The sequence below is a fragment of the Quercus suber genome, unplaced genomic scaffold (assembly GCF_002906115.3).
Source record: "Quercus suber isolate HL8 unplaced genomic scaffold, Cork oak 2.0 scaffold_164, whole genome shotgun sequence".
Lineage (NCBI taxonomy): Eukaryota > Viridiplantae > Streptophyta > Magnoliopsida > Fagales > Fagaceae > Quercus > Quercus suber.
In genome coordinates, this window is record NW_027069625.1 from 527,751 (window position 1) to 543,887 (window position 16,137).

Below are 16,137 nucleotides of genomic sequence, written 5' to 3' on the forward strand. Positions count from 1 at the left end.
ACCAGTGCAGCTAAGCATGACTTATCAAGGTATGCTACAAAGGCCTATTTCACTCTATTTCTATATGTATCCTTTTTTTGTTGTATGTTATCTTTATCTAGTTATGTTCTTGTTATGTTTCCTCTAAGTATTTGATAAAATTACAAAATAAAAATTAGTACTAATGAGGATAGAGACCAAATACGTAATTTACCCTACATTTTATCATTCTATTTAATAAAAAAAAATTAAAACAATTTTTTTTTAATTTTTTTGACATTTTGTTGTAGGACCATGCACTGATTATCTTCCCATACTTCCTTGCATTTTCTGGTAATGAATTATGTAAGACTATGGTGAGTCAGTCAACACATGTACTCAAAAGTATATATATTCTTCCATATGCAAATTAGTGTAGCTACTAGTATCACTCACAACATGTGCTAAAAATAATAATACTAGTTGAAAGTATATTTGCAAAACATGTTTTCAAAAATAAGCAAATAAATTAAAAGCTCTGTCAAATTTAACATGAGACATGAGTGTACTAGAGACTCCTAATAGGTCGTAACCATGAGTATACTACTGTGTATATGTCTGTATATGTCCACTAGCCTGGCTTGAAATCCAAGCCAATATCTCCACCCTATGCTCTTATTCTTTGCAGCTCATTTCATCTTATACGTTAATTGTGGCAGACATTGTTCTAGGTTAAGGTTTGAAAATTGGCATATTACTAGCATTATTTGAAATTCAAGTAAACCTATAGGATTTTTTATTTTTCATGATGACATAAATCTATAGCTAATTAGGTGTATGAGTGAATGATGATCTCCATATTATACCAAAATATTTTTGAATTTCAATTTTGAGAACTATTGTTATAATGTGGACAGTTTACTATTACCATTTACTACTTGGAAATTATTCATATCCATATGCAGTTATAGTTGGATACTTTATGTTTGTAAAGGTAATATTTTAGGATTGGGAATTATATAGACCAAATATAACAGTCTTTTAAGATATTTTAGCTGAAGCAAATAAGGTTTGGCTTATGCTGAATGCTCCACTGCAGTCTGCAGAATCTTAACCATCTTTTATTCTCCAAAGAAGCACTTAAGCGCAGGAGGTTAGGACTCACTTTAAATTTACCCATTTTATCAAACTTAGAGGCCTTGATTTCTTTGAAGCAACCAATAACATTTAGTGTATGCAGCATTAATCAATTCTTCCATTTTATTTATTAAGAACAGGCTTGCTGATTAAATAATTGTTATATATTGACAACGTTTCTTTATTTTGGTATTTGTCTGTGTGTGTAGGTGGAAAATAGTGCATCTGAGATTAAATGAAGAGCGAATTCATGTAATTTGAGCAGTTGTTCCAGAAAAAATTCTGATAATAGCAATGCTCAGAAGGTGCCTACCATGTTTCCACCAAGAAGTCTTCCATCAGCTTTTAATGTGATTCTTTTTTTTTTTTTTTTTTTTTACTTGCAGATGTTAGCTAGAGGACTTATTTAATTAGATGAAAGTATATATGTGACTGAATAATTTTCACGATCTGTACTATTCCACTCTGAAGACAAAGATAGATCCATGCCATTGAAGTTTATTCTAGTGACATTACATGGTTATAACCACCAGAACAGATAACCATAACAGTAAGTAGTAAAACAACACTAGTGATTATTCAAATTCTTCCTTTTCTAGTCTTCCTCTTTGACTCAAGATAGAATTATTCATTCAGAACACCCCATATACAATTTGTAGCAGCAGTAGTAGATGAATCAATTCCTCCAACTCTTCCTCCTCAACTTGTAGGTTCAGAAAACCTCAAGTACTTTTCATATTGACCATAATAGTTCCAGTGTCACAACCAAATACATTATCTAATAGTGATCTAAAAATCTCCTGCAACTCTGAACACACACACACACCCAAAAAATAAATGAAGAAAAATCAAGAATCTTACTGGTTTGATCCTTTCTTGTATCCAATTGCCCAAACTCTTCCAAGATCATAGTTTAATGTGTTCTCAAGCCTGCAAATTAATCAGATTTATATAGAAGCTTTGAAACCAAAATTAGACGAATTAACCAAAGTCTTACTAAAGTTTCAAATAAAACTCAAAGAAATTTATAGGTACGTGTGCAGCAACTACCAGGGCTGTAGTAGAGACAAAAGCCAACAACATAAGTCTTCTTCAAAAGCAATATAAGAGAATTTGATGGAAAAATCTGTCAGCCTACTGAACATAGAATGTGGAAATTTTCAATCATACAGATCTTACCTGTAGGTTGTTGCTTGCCATATGTGAATAGTCCCGTCCTTGGAACCAGTAATAATTATGGGAAGCTCGGGATGAACACATACTGAGGTAACATTGTGTGTGTGGCCCTCTAGTGTTTGCAAACAACTTTTGCTTTGAGAGTCCCACACCTGTTCATAGAGAATTTTTCAATGAATGGATTCAAATCTTTACCCACACTGACACAAGCATATGAAATTAAACTCGCTGCATAACTCAAAATGAAGAATAATAGGTTGCAAACCTTAGCAGAAAAATCATCAGAACCACTTAAGATTTTTGGTTCATCGCTGCCTGTGAAGTACTCAACATAGTTCACACCTTTCAAATGCCCATCCAATGTAAAATTTGGAGCAGGGGAGGAAATATCCCATATCTACAGGATTAACCATTACCAAATCATGGGGTGTCACACAAGTATTGAAACCTTAAAATGCAGTCAACAAGGTAGTGACCAATGAACCTTATAATACCTTTATGGTACCATCAAGTGATGCACTTGCAAAATTAAGGTTATCCTTTGGGTTAAATGAAACTTGCATCACATCATGTGAATGTCCCTCAAAGATTTGAGTACATATCTGATAGGCCAAGAATGTACTGACACCTTGTGATGAATTAATTAATTAATTAGCATAATTTATTAATTAATCAAATTAACATGCAAAATGCGTGGTAGCATAAACAAATCACCAATTAAACTAAGTATGCAATGGAAAATAAATTGACACGGTGATTTGTTTACAAAAGGGGAAAACTTACACAGCAAAAACTCCACCGGGTGATTTTAAGATCACTACTCTCGAGAATCAACTATTATCAAAACAAGCAGTTACAAGTAAAGGAATCCTAGTACCTTATACCAACCTACAGTTGAACCCTTACCCAGATAACCCAATTGGACTTATTTTGTAGTCACAATCTCTCATTTTCAATGCATGGCTCTCAGTACGTGACTAACCAATTGCGCAGATCCTAGTACGCAACTTAATCACCAACTTGAGAAAGATGTTGGCTGCAAAGTTCTTCAGTTCATCCAGACAATAAAGATCAAGAAGCTCCCTGGTCATAAAACCGTAAGGTGTACAAATACAACAGCTTCTTCAAGAGAAAGATGAACTAAGGCATATGTCTCCGGTTTACAATATGCTTGTGAAAAACTTTTGCATTAAGTTGCATCAATTGTGACGGCCCTTAAAACAATCCTTATATATGTTTAAGGTTGTAAGAAAAAAAACCTAAACACATACTCACGGATTGGATGAAAATCAACTCTAAAAAACTGAATTTTATAAACCTCGACAGATAGGGTATCTATCGAGCTAGCTGTTGAGCTTCAAGCTTCACAGCTTTTTAAACCTCAATAGATGCTAGCTGTCGAGATTTAAAATCCTGCGCTTTTTCACTTGATTCTTAGAAAGACTTGCATGGCTTTAACACTTGAATTTAAAACCTTATTTCTTGAAGCATTAAACACATCCTAAATCTACCCAATTACAAGTAAAATGTATTTTGTCAAAAGATTAGCTAATTACATAAAATGTTGACATATGTTCCTAACATGAATCACATATGTCCTAACAATCTCCCTCTTTACCAATCCATGACAAAACCACAACAAACAAATGAACATATGAGAGAAGTCATAAATCACTCAACTCATATTCACTTGTTAAATACAATAAAATCTATCATAACACAAACTCTTGAAAACTTTGCAAGAAAAGAGTTTATAGCAAGAAGACTTTGACAACCTATATTTCTGAAACACTTTAAACGAAACTTATCAAGGCGTCTTAGTGTGAAACAGAAATATAAGATTGCATACAAGATATAAGAAACATATGTATAAAGAAAGAAAAAACAACACATGGAGAGATAGATGAATAACATATATCAATATATAAACCAAATATAAGTACAATGTATGTCAAATGGTCACAAGACCAATGTACAAGAGATAATGTATCTAAAGTAGAAAGAAAAGAAAAGATACAAGAATACTCACTAGATCCCTCAAAGAATATGAACATTCCCCCAAACAAAAATCTCCTATACTATGAGTATGACTACTTTCATCTCAAAACTACTTCCCTTTTTTGTCACGAGTGACAAAGGGTAAGTATATCAAGTAGACATCTCATCATCACTAGTTGAGCTAGCATCCTCATCCTCATCATCATCATCGTCATCGTCATCATCCTTGGATGCCTCGGGAGAAGGAGAGGGAGACGCTATGAAGCCACCAAGGCGAGCCTGTCGTCTGGCAATATGGCCGATACAGGTATTCACCTGACACAACTCATCACTAAGTGTGTCAAGGCGAGCATCCATGCATTGTAGCTACGCCATGACCACTTCGAGGGTCACACCACCCACTGAGGAAGAAGGTGCGGATGTGGAAGGAGCAGAAGAAATGGGAGGAGTTGCCGTCTATGTTTGGGGCCATCGCGATCTAAGCTATGCCTCACTTCTTCGAACGGTAGCAGCGTTTATGGCACCCATCACAGAAAAATTAGGAGAAACGGGAAAGGGAACTGAAAAATGGCGAAGAGTCCGCATGATAATCGAAGGAAAAATGAGCTTATCATGAGTCGTTATATCCTCATAGACATCTATGAGGGATAGGATGAAGTGAGAAGGAAAGTCATTAGAGATATCCTCTAGGAGGGAAGACAAAAATCGAGGACAAGGCTTTGTAATAGAGTTATAGTGAGACAAAGGATGAAGAACAATGTCATCACCATGTTAAGGAACCTTGCACCTTTTGCAAAGCTCGAGCAAGAGGAGTTTTGACAGTCATCCCAAGATGAAGGTGTCTCACAAAAGCGAAACGAGAGTTCGTCTTTGGACATTGTCCTCAGACGCTCATAGCCAAGGTAGTCAGGATGTGCTACCCTAAGGACATGTAGTACCTCGGATATAATATCTGGAGTAACTACAATACGTGTACCTCGAACGCGAGAGAAGAAATGGGGTACTGAAGTATTGATTTCGTGCATATTGGAGTAAAACTCCTATATGATCATGGAGGGACAAGTGACCGGAATGCCACAAAGTGACTCCCAACCCCCTACTGTGAATGACAGTTGGTAGGCCAATGTCAAAAAAGTCTACAGAACAACGAGGCATTCTGAATGAATGCCTCATCTACAAAAGCTCTCCATCACGGAACTGAACAGAGGATGGTGTAGGGTTAGAGGAAGACAATGCCCCAGAACACAGAGGGTTTTGGGATGGAGTAGATTTACATTTAGATGCCATAGAAGTAGACTAACGAGAGAGAGAGAGAGAGAAAGAGAGAGAATCAGAAAAGTACCAACACAGTAGTATATAAGAATAAAAGAAAATGAAGTTACGTATGCATGAAAATGCATGAGCATATGACGTGCAAATTTAAATGCATCATGGGCTTAGCCCAATCCAAACCTACCAACACACAACAAGACAATATATAGCACATATCTAAAATGCATGACAATATAGTTAAAATGCGCATGAAATGCAATGTATGATGATTTGATATCATTTGAACACAAAACCATCCTAAAAAATTTTCAACAACCTCAACAATTTGAAAAATCCCAAAAATTTTCCAAAATCCCCAAATTTTAGGTCAAAAGATATGAGAATGCATGATTAAGGAATGAAAAAAAGTCATACCAGATCGAGAAGCAGATCTAGAGACCAAAAATTGAGTGGGAAAGTGAATTTGAGTGAAAGAGAGAAGTTTGGGAAGTTGAAAAGTCTGATACTATCAAGAGTGATCAAGGAGAAGTGAACAGAATTCGCAAGGATCGTATATATAAAAATAGTATAAATCTTAACAGATCGAGATGTGTCGAGAGATGTTAAGCATTAAAAAGGTTCTTTTTAGCTGTCGAAGAGCTACCTAGTATCGATCGAGAGGTGTCCATAACACAGGAATCTCAATGGATCTAGGAAGCTGTCGAGAATCTATCAAGCAACCAGAAGGTTCTCGATGGATCGAAGCAACTATCGAGAGGTATCGAGAATGTGATAAAAAGCAACTGAAGAGTCTCGATAGATAGCCTAGCTATCGAGAGGTGTCCAGCAGCTGTCGAGATTGCTTAAAAACAATTTTTCAAGAAGAGAAAAACACATATATGAATGCAATCAAGCATGTTATACAACCAATGATCCAAACAACATTTTAAGCTCTCAAAATCATCTCTCAATAGAAAAAATGTTAAGCACATAGATCCAAAACACACACACATACTAAACATGTCTAACCAATTTTATATTTTAAAAACAAGTTAAGACAGTTTAGTGAGTATACATTTACACAAGTATTCCTTGTGATGGCCAAATCACATTGTACCTGCACATGTATCAAGAGTAGCAAAGAATATTGCATGTTGTATGTGAAAAACATCGCAAGATTGCATAAGTTTCTACATGTTATGACGATTTGAGATATGAGAAAATCAATTTAACTCACACATAATCAAAATTGTTTGATGGGGACTATCACCTTCGAGGTATATTCTATAACTCTCACATCTCCTAGAATACACGCTTGCAATCATATATAAAGCATTTTGAACTTTTTGCTTTTATTTTTATTTTTATTTTTTTTGCATATTTTTCTTTTAAGTAAACCATGCATGGGCATATATAAGATAGAAAATAAATACCCAATGATGTTAAGCATTTGACATTCCAATTTTGCTATGTCGGAGCATACAAATGTCATTTCATAATTGGTGGGTAACAGTGGTGAGATGGTTATTTATACATTTCTTTTAGGATTTTCTAGTCCTTCCCATCAAAAAAAGTGATACAAGTATTAAGTACAAGAAATCACTTAACCTTACTCATCACAAACACAATCTACAAAGCTCACTTGCTTAGTTGAGCATAGAGATGCTCATCTAAGCTACAAAAGATACAAAGTTTAGAAATTTTTTTTTCAAAGGTCATCCAAGGTACACAAGTACCAATGTACACATACACACACTGTTTTTGTATTTCTTCTCATTTTTCAATTTTTTTATTTTTATATGAAAGATAAAATAAAACAAAATTGAAAAGTAACTAAACAAAAACATGTTAAACAAGACAAAGCAATGCATAAAACTAGATTGACTCAAAACATGAAAGCAAAACACACAAGCAATGCAAAACTAAAAAAAAGAAGGGGAGATAGAGAAAGTGACAAAATCACTTAGAGCCTTTTTCCTTCCACACCTTGGAATAATCTTTTTGTTTAGCAAACCCTTGATCCAGTGGTGAGGGGGAAGAGTTAAAACTATTAAGTTTGAAAGGAACATAAGGGCTTTGAGATGATCTCCAAGAAGAGCAAAAAAGGACGGAAGCTGATTCTGGTTTCCTGATGTGATCATGTTGTTGCTCTGTTGAGTGGCTAGCCACTTATAGCAATTTGGTCGAGTATGTCTAGCTACGCCATAGTGATGACAGAAATGCTACTTTTTTTGTTTTGACTTTTAAGAGTTTCCCTTCTTAGCCCTAGGGTTCTTAATCTCTTTCTTATCAAGTTTAAGGGGTGCTCCTAAGATAGATTTACCCTTGTCTACGTTCTCACTAGCTAATTCATTCTTAACATCATTGTTCTCAATTTCATCATTATTAGCTGGAGGAACAAAAATAGTAGTACTGGTAGAAGCAATACTAGGGGAAGAGAAATCATACCCTAAACCGGTTCGATTGGAAGCAACTTTCTGAAGACTGAGCATCTCATCAAGCTTAGCACTTGAAGTCCTTTCCAATTGAGCTCCGACTTGGAACAGTTCTGCCTCAAAACAATTTTGCCTCAAGCTTCTTGGTATTTTCAGCCAAGAAATTATTCTCAAATCTCAGTACTCCAATAGTCTGATTGGCTTCATCAAACTTTATGGAGATTTCTTCTCGCTCAAGCTCCACATCACTAAGCTTCTTGGTGGCCAACCTATACAATTTCTCATGCTTTTTGGAGACATTGTATAACTTTGCATAGACTGTGTGGATGTCATTTTGTTCATCCATCTTCTCAAACTTAGACTCCACCAATTCTTCTTCTTCATCCACATCTTCAACAATCCCCTCAGTAGGATTTATAATGGCAGTAAAGGTATATAGGATTCCATCATCCTCATTATCGGAGTCACCCTCAGGCTTAGTGTCGGTCAAGGTAGCAGCAAGTGCCTTGCTTTATCCAATGGTCTTGAGATAAGTGGGGCAATCTTGTTTCATATGACTGAAACCTTGACACCCAAAGCACTTAGGTCCTAAAGGAAAAATGTACTAACTGCCATCCCTATCATCCTTCTTCCCTTTGTCTTGACTCTTGAATTGTGAATAACTGGATTGCTTTCGGTCCTTGTTAAATCCTTTTGCATTGGCATTCTTCATAAAGTTCTTAAACTGCCTCATGATATAGGATTTCATCTTAGAATCTTCGTCGTCTGAAGACTCATCAATGTCACTGCTCTTGGCTTTCAAAGCGATGCTTTTGCTCTTGTTTGATTTCCCTATCCTCATCAAACCTAACTCATAGGTCTGCAAATTTCCAACCAGGTCAATCAAAGGAATTTTGTCAATGTCCTTTGATTCCTCAATGGTAGGGATCTTGGCATGGAATCTCTCGGGTAGATATCTGAGCACCTTTCTCATAATCTTCGGTTCAGGAATGGTTTCCCTATGATTAAAGGCTGAGTTCACTATGTCTTTGAGCTTGGCATAGAACTCATCGAACGACTCATCCACCTCCATCTTGATCTCTTCAAAACTTGTAGTAAGCCTCTGAAGCTTTGAATCCTTGACAGCCTTGGTTCCTTCATAGGTTGTCTAGAGAATGGTCCATGCTTCCTTAGTAGTTTCAATGAAGGATATCTTCTTGAATTCCTCATTAGTGACTGCACTGAATAGAGCATTCAGTGCCCTGCTGTTAAAGTTTGCCACCTTGATCTTAGCATCATCCCAGTCGGCCGGCGCTTCCGTAGGTTTAGTCTAGGCTATCTCCATAGCTTGCCACACTTTCTCATCTAAAGACTGCAAGAAAGCTCTCATGCATACTTTCTAGTGTGCATAATTAGTGCCATCAAATAAATGAGATATAATAAGAGACTGTCTTTTGTCCATGACAAACAGGGGTCAATGGATCACACACAAAGATTAAAACCTAATCAGATGATGAAGATCTCAATACACAACTTAATCACCAACTTGAGAAAGATGTTGGCTACAAAGTTCTTTAGTTCATCCAGACAATGAAGATCAAGAAACTCCTTGGTCACAAAACCCTAAGATGTATGAACACAGCAGCTTCTTCAAGAGAAAGATGAACTAGGGCATATATCTCCGGTTTACAATATGCTTGTGAAAAACTTTTGCATTAAATTGCATCAGTTGTGACGGCCCTTAAAATAATCCTTATATATGTTTAGTGTTGTGAGAAAAGAAAGCCTAAACGCATACTCACGGATTGGATGAAAATCAGTTTTGAAAAACTAATTTCATAAACCATGATAGATAGGGTATCTATCGAGCTAGCTATTGAGCTTGGGGCGTCACAGCTTTTTAAACCTCGATAGATGCTAGCTGTCGAGATTTAAAATCCTGCACTTTCTCGCTTGATTCTTGGACAGACTTGCATGGCTTTAACACTTGAACTTGAAACCCTGTTTCTTGAAGGATTAAACACATCCTAGATTTATCCAATTACAAGTAAAGTGCATTTTGTCAAAGGATTAGCCAATTACATAAAATATTGATGTATGCTCCTAACATGAATCACTTATGTCCTAACAATATCCAATCTTTCTCCCAATCCCAAAGCTTTATAACCATGTCATCGGAAGCTGTCAGCATATATGGTGGGGTAGGATGGACAACACACACCGAATGTAGTCTTTATGTGCCTCAAAACTCTTTAACCTTTTCTAGTGTTTTATAATTGTAGACATGAATAAATGTGTCGTCTGCTGCAGCAACTATCCAGTTTTTGTGTGCTATGAAGAAAATTAGAATGGAAGAAATATATGGTTTGTGACATTATCAATTAGGGAAGGCAAATATATGTTATTTACCTGGTAACTCGGTGTCCTTGAAAGACTTCTCCACAATCTGGAATTGTATAACCAAGTTAGAACCAAATGCTTGGGGAAAAATCAATTACAAATGCAAAATGTTTTAAAGAACTTATAACTAAATTTCTGAATACCACTTGCATTCTCATTAGGGATGGCAATTTATGCCCGACCCACGGGTACCCGGTCTGGCCCAACCCTAATGGGTCGGGTTTTACCTGGTCCAATAAAGAATAGGGTCAGGTTTGGGTTTTTAAAAAAAAATCCGAAACGGGTTCGGATCGGGTCCGAGTTTTGGAAAAAACCCGGCCCGAACCCGGGCCCAACCTGACCCGCTTAGTTTAGCTAAAAATTGCCAAAAAACCTAACTATATATATTGCCTTATATCTAACCCTAAGTCTCACTTTTCTCTCATTCTACCCTCACTCTCTAAAGTAAGCAACCACCCCTCTCTAGTCTCTGCCTCTCACGCCTCACTCTCAATCTCAACTCAAAGCGATCAAGCCCCACGTAAGCCTTCGCTCAAGCGACCAAGAACAATGCTAATTTTGGAATCTGCAGTGCTGATCCGTTCACCACTTGCCCGAGTCGACTCAGTGTCCGTTGCTCTCCACCGTCTGATCTTAACCGAGTCATCTTCTCCAATTCTCAGAAGAACCCCAACCTTCCTCAAGTCCCATCATGGACCCCACCACCACCACCACAACCTCCATCTCCACCGGTAGTAGCTAAAGACGCCAAGCCAGCTAACCTAGCACAACCAAGCCTACACAAAAATGAACCAAATAATAAGTCTTGTGAGCAAAATTTGGGTTTGGGTTTGGGTTTTGTTTTTGTGAGCCAAATTTGCTGGTTTTTTTTTTGTGTTTTGTTGGTGGGATTTTTAGATTTTCTAGTTTTATTTCTTGATTTGCAAAATTTCTGGGATTTGTTGTATTTTTTGTATAGATTGGTTTGTTAGATCTTGGCATCCGTTTGGATGCCAAGAAAATGTTGTTTTGTGATGATTTGTAATTTTGGGTTTGTACCGATTTATTTGTTTGTGATTTTGGGCCGGGGCCCACGGGCCCCGTGGGCTCCGACAAGGCGGGTTTGGATCCAACAAAAAAAACCCGTTTATTAAACGGGTCGGGTTCGGGTATAAAGAAACCCGGCCCGAACCCAACCCGTTGTCATTCCTAATTCTCATATTTATGTAATATTCATAAATGTTTTAGTTAGTCATATTGTACTATTTGAAAAAGATACAAGATGTAGGTCCGTAACATAATATTGATTTACCTGTAATTGGTAGTTCCAGATACTTATAGCTCCAGAATACAAACTTGCTAGAATCCTACATCAGAAAGTAGTATGCAACATACATTAGTTGTATTATCCTTGTATTTTCAAGTACAAAAAAATTAACTTTAAATAATGTAATTAAATTTTCACTAAAAAGATATGTAACTACTATGGCTCAGTTGGATGTAGATCCACAGATTTTATTCTTTTTGAATTTTGAACATATTCTTTCTGACGCAGAAATTAATATTCAATAAGCAAGTTAGTTAAACAATTTGAAGAAATTAATATAACAAGGATGCAAAAGCAAATGAGTTAAGTAAAACATTACAATTCCACAATTTTGAGCTAGAGAGATTGTTGTGCGTGTGCCTATATACCAAAAGGACAACCTTGTCAATCCAGCACTAAAATGTGATTCTCAATTATACTTAAAAAGTTAAAACTGTGTTCCATATGCCATAGTCATCTTGCCTAGAGATTCAAATATGCCTATTGGTCACCCACTAATGTGAAATTTAAGGACATTCTAATTAACTAAATTTAAATAATCTTCAACGAACTAAATATAGTAACACCTTTTGTTTGTTTTTAGACCTCTTAAAACACAACCAGATTAACCTAGTTAATTAACCAAGTGATTAGTTAATCAAATTATCAGATCTAGGTTAACACAAATATATCATATCAATGTAAAGTGCGAAAAGTAAAGAACACAGAGATATGATGACCCAGGAAAACCAAACTGGTAAAAAACCTGGGAAAGATTTAACCTAGCTATCCTCAAGGTAAAACGAATCCACTATGAAAAAATTAAAGTTTACATAATAGTGACTTAGACCACTAACATCTTATTGCTACCTCGAGTAGGAAACTTACTACCACGACCATGTGATAGCTCTGAGTCCACGGACTACTTCTTTCTTAGATTTTCAGCAAGTACAAGCACTCCCGCTTGTGTATCTTTAAGCTTTTGAATCTGTAACTGATACAACTACCAAGTTCTTGACATAGTCTTGATTCTTGATAACCTTAAGTATGTGTAAAGGTAAACACCTCTAAATCTCACAAAAGATTCTCACACACAGCATAAAGAGAACCCAAAACATGGCTAGGGTTTACCCTTATATACCTAGGGCAAAACATAAACCCTACATGTCAAACAGGCTTGGGTTGAGTTGGAAAATTTTACTGAAAAACAATCTGCACAAATTTCGATCGATCGAGCCTAATTTTCGATCGATCGAGCCAGGTAGATTTACACTAGTAAATCTTGCAAAACACTCGATTCCAACTTTACACTTAAACATACTTTGAGCAAGTCTAAACAAGACTAAAACTTTTTTATCATAGTTTACCAACATTACAAATTGAAGTTCTAATACATTAGTTCCTAATTCCTTAGAACCTAACAAACTCCCCCTTTGACAATCCGTGACAAAACACAAACTTAACAAAATGCTCAAAGTTTACATAAAAACAGCCCATTACAAAAACATAGCCCAACATAACAAATTCAACCTAACTACTATCTATCAGTTGCAAGTGTAGACAGTAACACGACTGAATCAACCTGTATATTTCCTGAAACCCTCAACAAACGCATAAATGCATGTGTGGAAAATACAAGTAAAACAAAATAACTTCTTGATTACACATAACACAAAATAAAGACAATATATCATGAATAACTTCATAAATATAAATCAATAAGCAATGTGAAACAAGAAACATATACAATCAATGTATCTTGTTAAGGACATATTTTATGTAGTTGGCTAATCCTTTGACAAAACGTACTTTACTTGTATTTGGGTAGATCTAAGTTGTGTTTAATACTTGAAGAAACATGTTGTTCAAGTATAGTATTAAAGCCATGAAGATTGGACCAAGAAACAAGTGAAGAAAAGGTGTTCAATAAAGTTAGACAAATATCTCGACACCTGCGGATAGATAGCTCGATAGCTTCTCGATAGCTCCTCGACACCTGGCTATCTGTCGAGCTCTTCAGCTGATTCTTATCGCAATCTCGATAGCTTCTCGATAGCTGGTCGATCGATCGAGAAAGTTTCTGTCCCCTCGACACCTTCTCGACACCTCCTTGATAGCTGCTATCTGTTGAGATTCATTAAACCTCGACACCTCCTTGACACCTCTCAATCGATCGAGGTTACGGGAAATCAAAATTTCAGCTTTTTGATTTTTGGGCCAGGCTTATGTATTTGAGTAGGGTTTCTTTTCTCACAACCTTAGACTTATATAAGGCTTATTTTAAAGGCCGTCATATAAGAGACTACAAGGAGAACATATGTAAAAAGGTGATTGATGCCTTATTTTCTCTGAAAGAAGCTACTGCGTTTTTGCGCCTTAGGGTTTTGTAACCGAGTGCTTCTTGATCTTCATTGTTGATGAAGTAAAGAACTTTGCAGCCAACATTCTTCTTCCTCAAGTTGGTGAATGAGTCACGTACTAGGATTCGTGCAAAGGAGTTAGTCACGTATTGGGATCCGTGCAACAAAAAGGGTGGCGTTTATATATTGAAGAGTCCAGAGGTTCTGAAGCGGTAGAAGGTTTCTGCTGTGAGTTCATCTACGGGGATTGTAGAGTCTAGGGACAAAGGTTTTGTACTAGATCTGAAACTTCTCTTTACTATAATGGATTGCTTTTCGGGAAGGTTTCCCCCCAGGTTTTTTACTATGAAACTGGTTGGTTTCATTGGTTTTCCTGGGTCATCATATCTTGTCTTATTTATTTTTTCCGCTGCATGATTTTGACATGATATTGATGTTTGTTTGTTTTAACAAGTTTGATTCATAATAAATCTAATTAACAACTTGGGTTTAAAACTTGTTAATTCTATTAACTGGGGTCTAAATTTCCCAACATATCTCCCCCTATCATGGACAACCCAAACAAAATATATCATGAGCCAAAAATGATAAATACAAAATGAAGCACCTAGATACAATCTATAGCTCCACAGCTCCAAACTAACAAAATATCTCCCCCTAACAAAAAAAATCTCTTCTACAAATGTACTCCCCCTTTTTGTGACAAATTGCCAAAGGGCAATCAAAACTCATCATCAAAAGGATCTAGCAGAGGTGATCATTTAATATGCTCCAAATCCGCTCGCAAAGCACGAAGCTCATTAAGCATGTCCACCAAAATCTGACCATGAGCCACCTAAACGGTCATGACAATCTCTAACATACGACGAATGTCTGAATCATCCGAAGTAGATGGTGGAGGAACAGCAACAATTGGATCTATAGACGCCACAGCTGAAGCATCACCTATAGAAGAGGGAGGAGGAGGTGTGACACTGAAAGGCTCAACCCTAGGACATTTAGAGCTCGCTCTCATCTGAGCAACACTCTGCCTAAGAAAGGTGGCACCTATAAGAGCTATAATATGAACAGGCTTAGATGCGGGACAGTCCTCTAACCCTAAATGTAAAAGAATTCGATGAATGAAAACCGAAAAGAAAAGAGCGTAAACAGTAGAACTACTCCGATGAACCTCAATCAAAGAACGAATGAAAAGATAAGGAAAGCTCATAGGAGCATCAGTAACAAGGGCATACAAAAATGCACATATCTTTATAGGAATGGTATGCAAATGAGAGATAGGCCAGATGGAATGGCAAGAAATTCGAAAAAAGAGATAGTGAGTCTCGGTCAACTTGTGAGAGATGATCCGAGGATCAGAACCCCACTGGATAGTAGTACCAGTAATAAATGACATAATGTCATCTAGGGGTGGAGCATCATCATACGGATAAACAGGATGCTGAACTAACGGCACCCCAAGAGTATCAGCCACTACCAAATAAGTAACGGTGTACTCATCACCTTGTATCTAACTCCTCACAAGAGTGTTGGAATCATAGGCGTGGATCGATAGGTTCGAGTAGAACTCTCTAATCAGGGTAGCCAGAGGAGGATAGTCAACATCCAACAAAGGAAGCCAACCCCTACGATCAAAGTTTCTCCTAATCTCCCCATCCAACTCATCTAAAATGACCTTACGCTCAGCCTAAACATACCTACAAAGATTCAACTTCTCATACGCTTCCTGGTTTTTCTCAATTAGAAATCTCTCACTATTGAATGTGGGGGCAGAAGAAGAAGAAGATGATTTCCTATTAGTTCTAGTCTTCCTAGACATGGTGCTAAAGAGCAGAAGGACATACACAGAAGAGATAGAAAAAAAACTAAAAAACCTAAGAGCAGACTACAAGTTAGCACAAAAATATATAGAAATAACAATTCTATATGATGCATGAACAATATCAAAACATGATGCACGCTCTAATGCAGTGAGAATAAGATCAATTTTACTTTAAAAACACAAAATTGGCTTGAGCATAGAGTTTATACCAAAAACCCCAAATTTTGAAAACCACTGTCAAAAAATCTCAACAAATTGATCAATTGATCAATACACTAGTTAGGTAACAGATTAGAATGACCAAATCAATCAATCAAACAAGCCAATTTCATTAAT

The 16,137-nt window shown here is 36.6% G+C and overlaps 1 long non-coding RNA gene across 1 annotated transcript; it reads right to left on the reverse strand.

Annotated features, from left to right (window-relative positions):
• Window positions 1-2,318: 2,318 nt before the first annotated feature.
• LOC136069344 (uncharacterized) lies at window positions 2,319-2,868 on the reverse strand. The gene is made up of 3 exons (XR_010630587.1): window positions 2,766-2,868; window positions 2,537-2,668; window positions 2,319-2,423 (listed from the first exon to the last, which is right to left on the reverse strand). It is a non-coding gene; the product is annotated as an uncharacterized LOC136069344 (long non-coding RNA).
• Window positions 2,869-16,137: the final 13,269 nt, after the last annotated feature.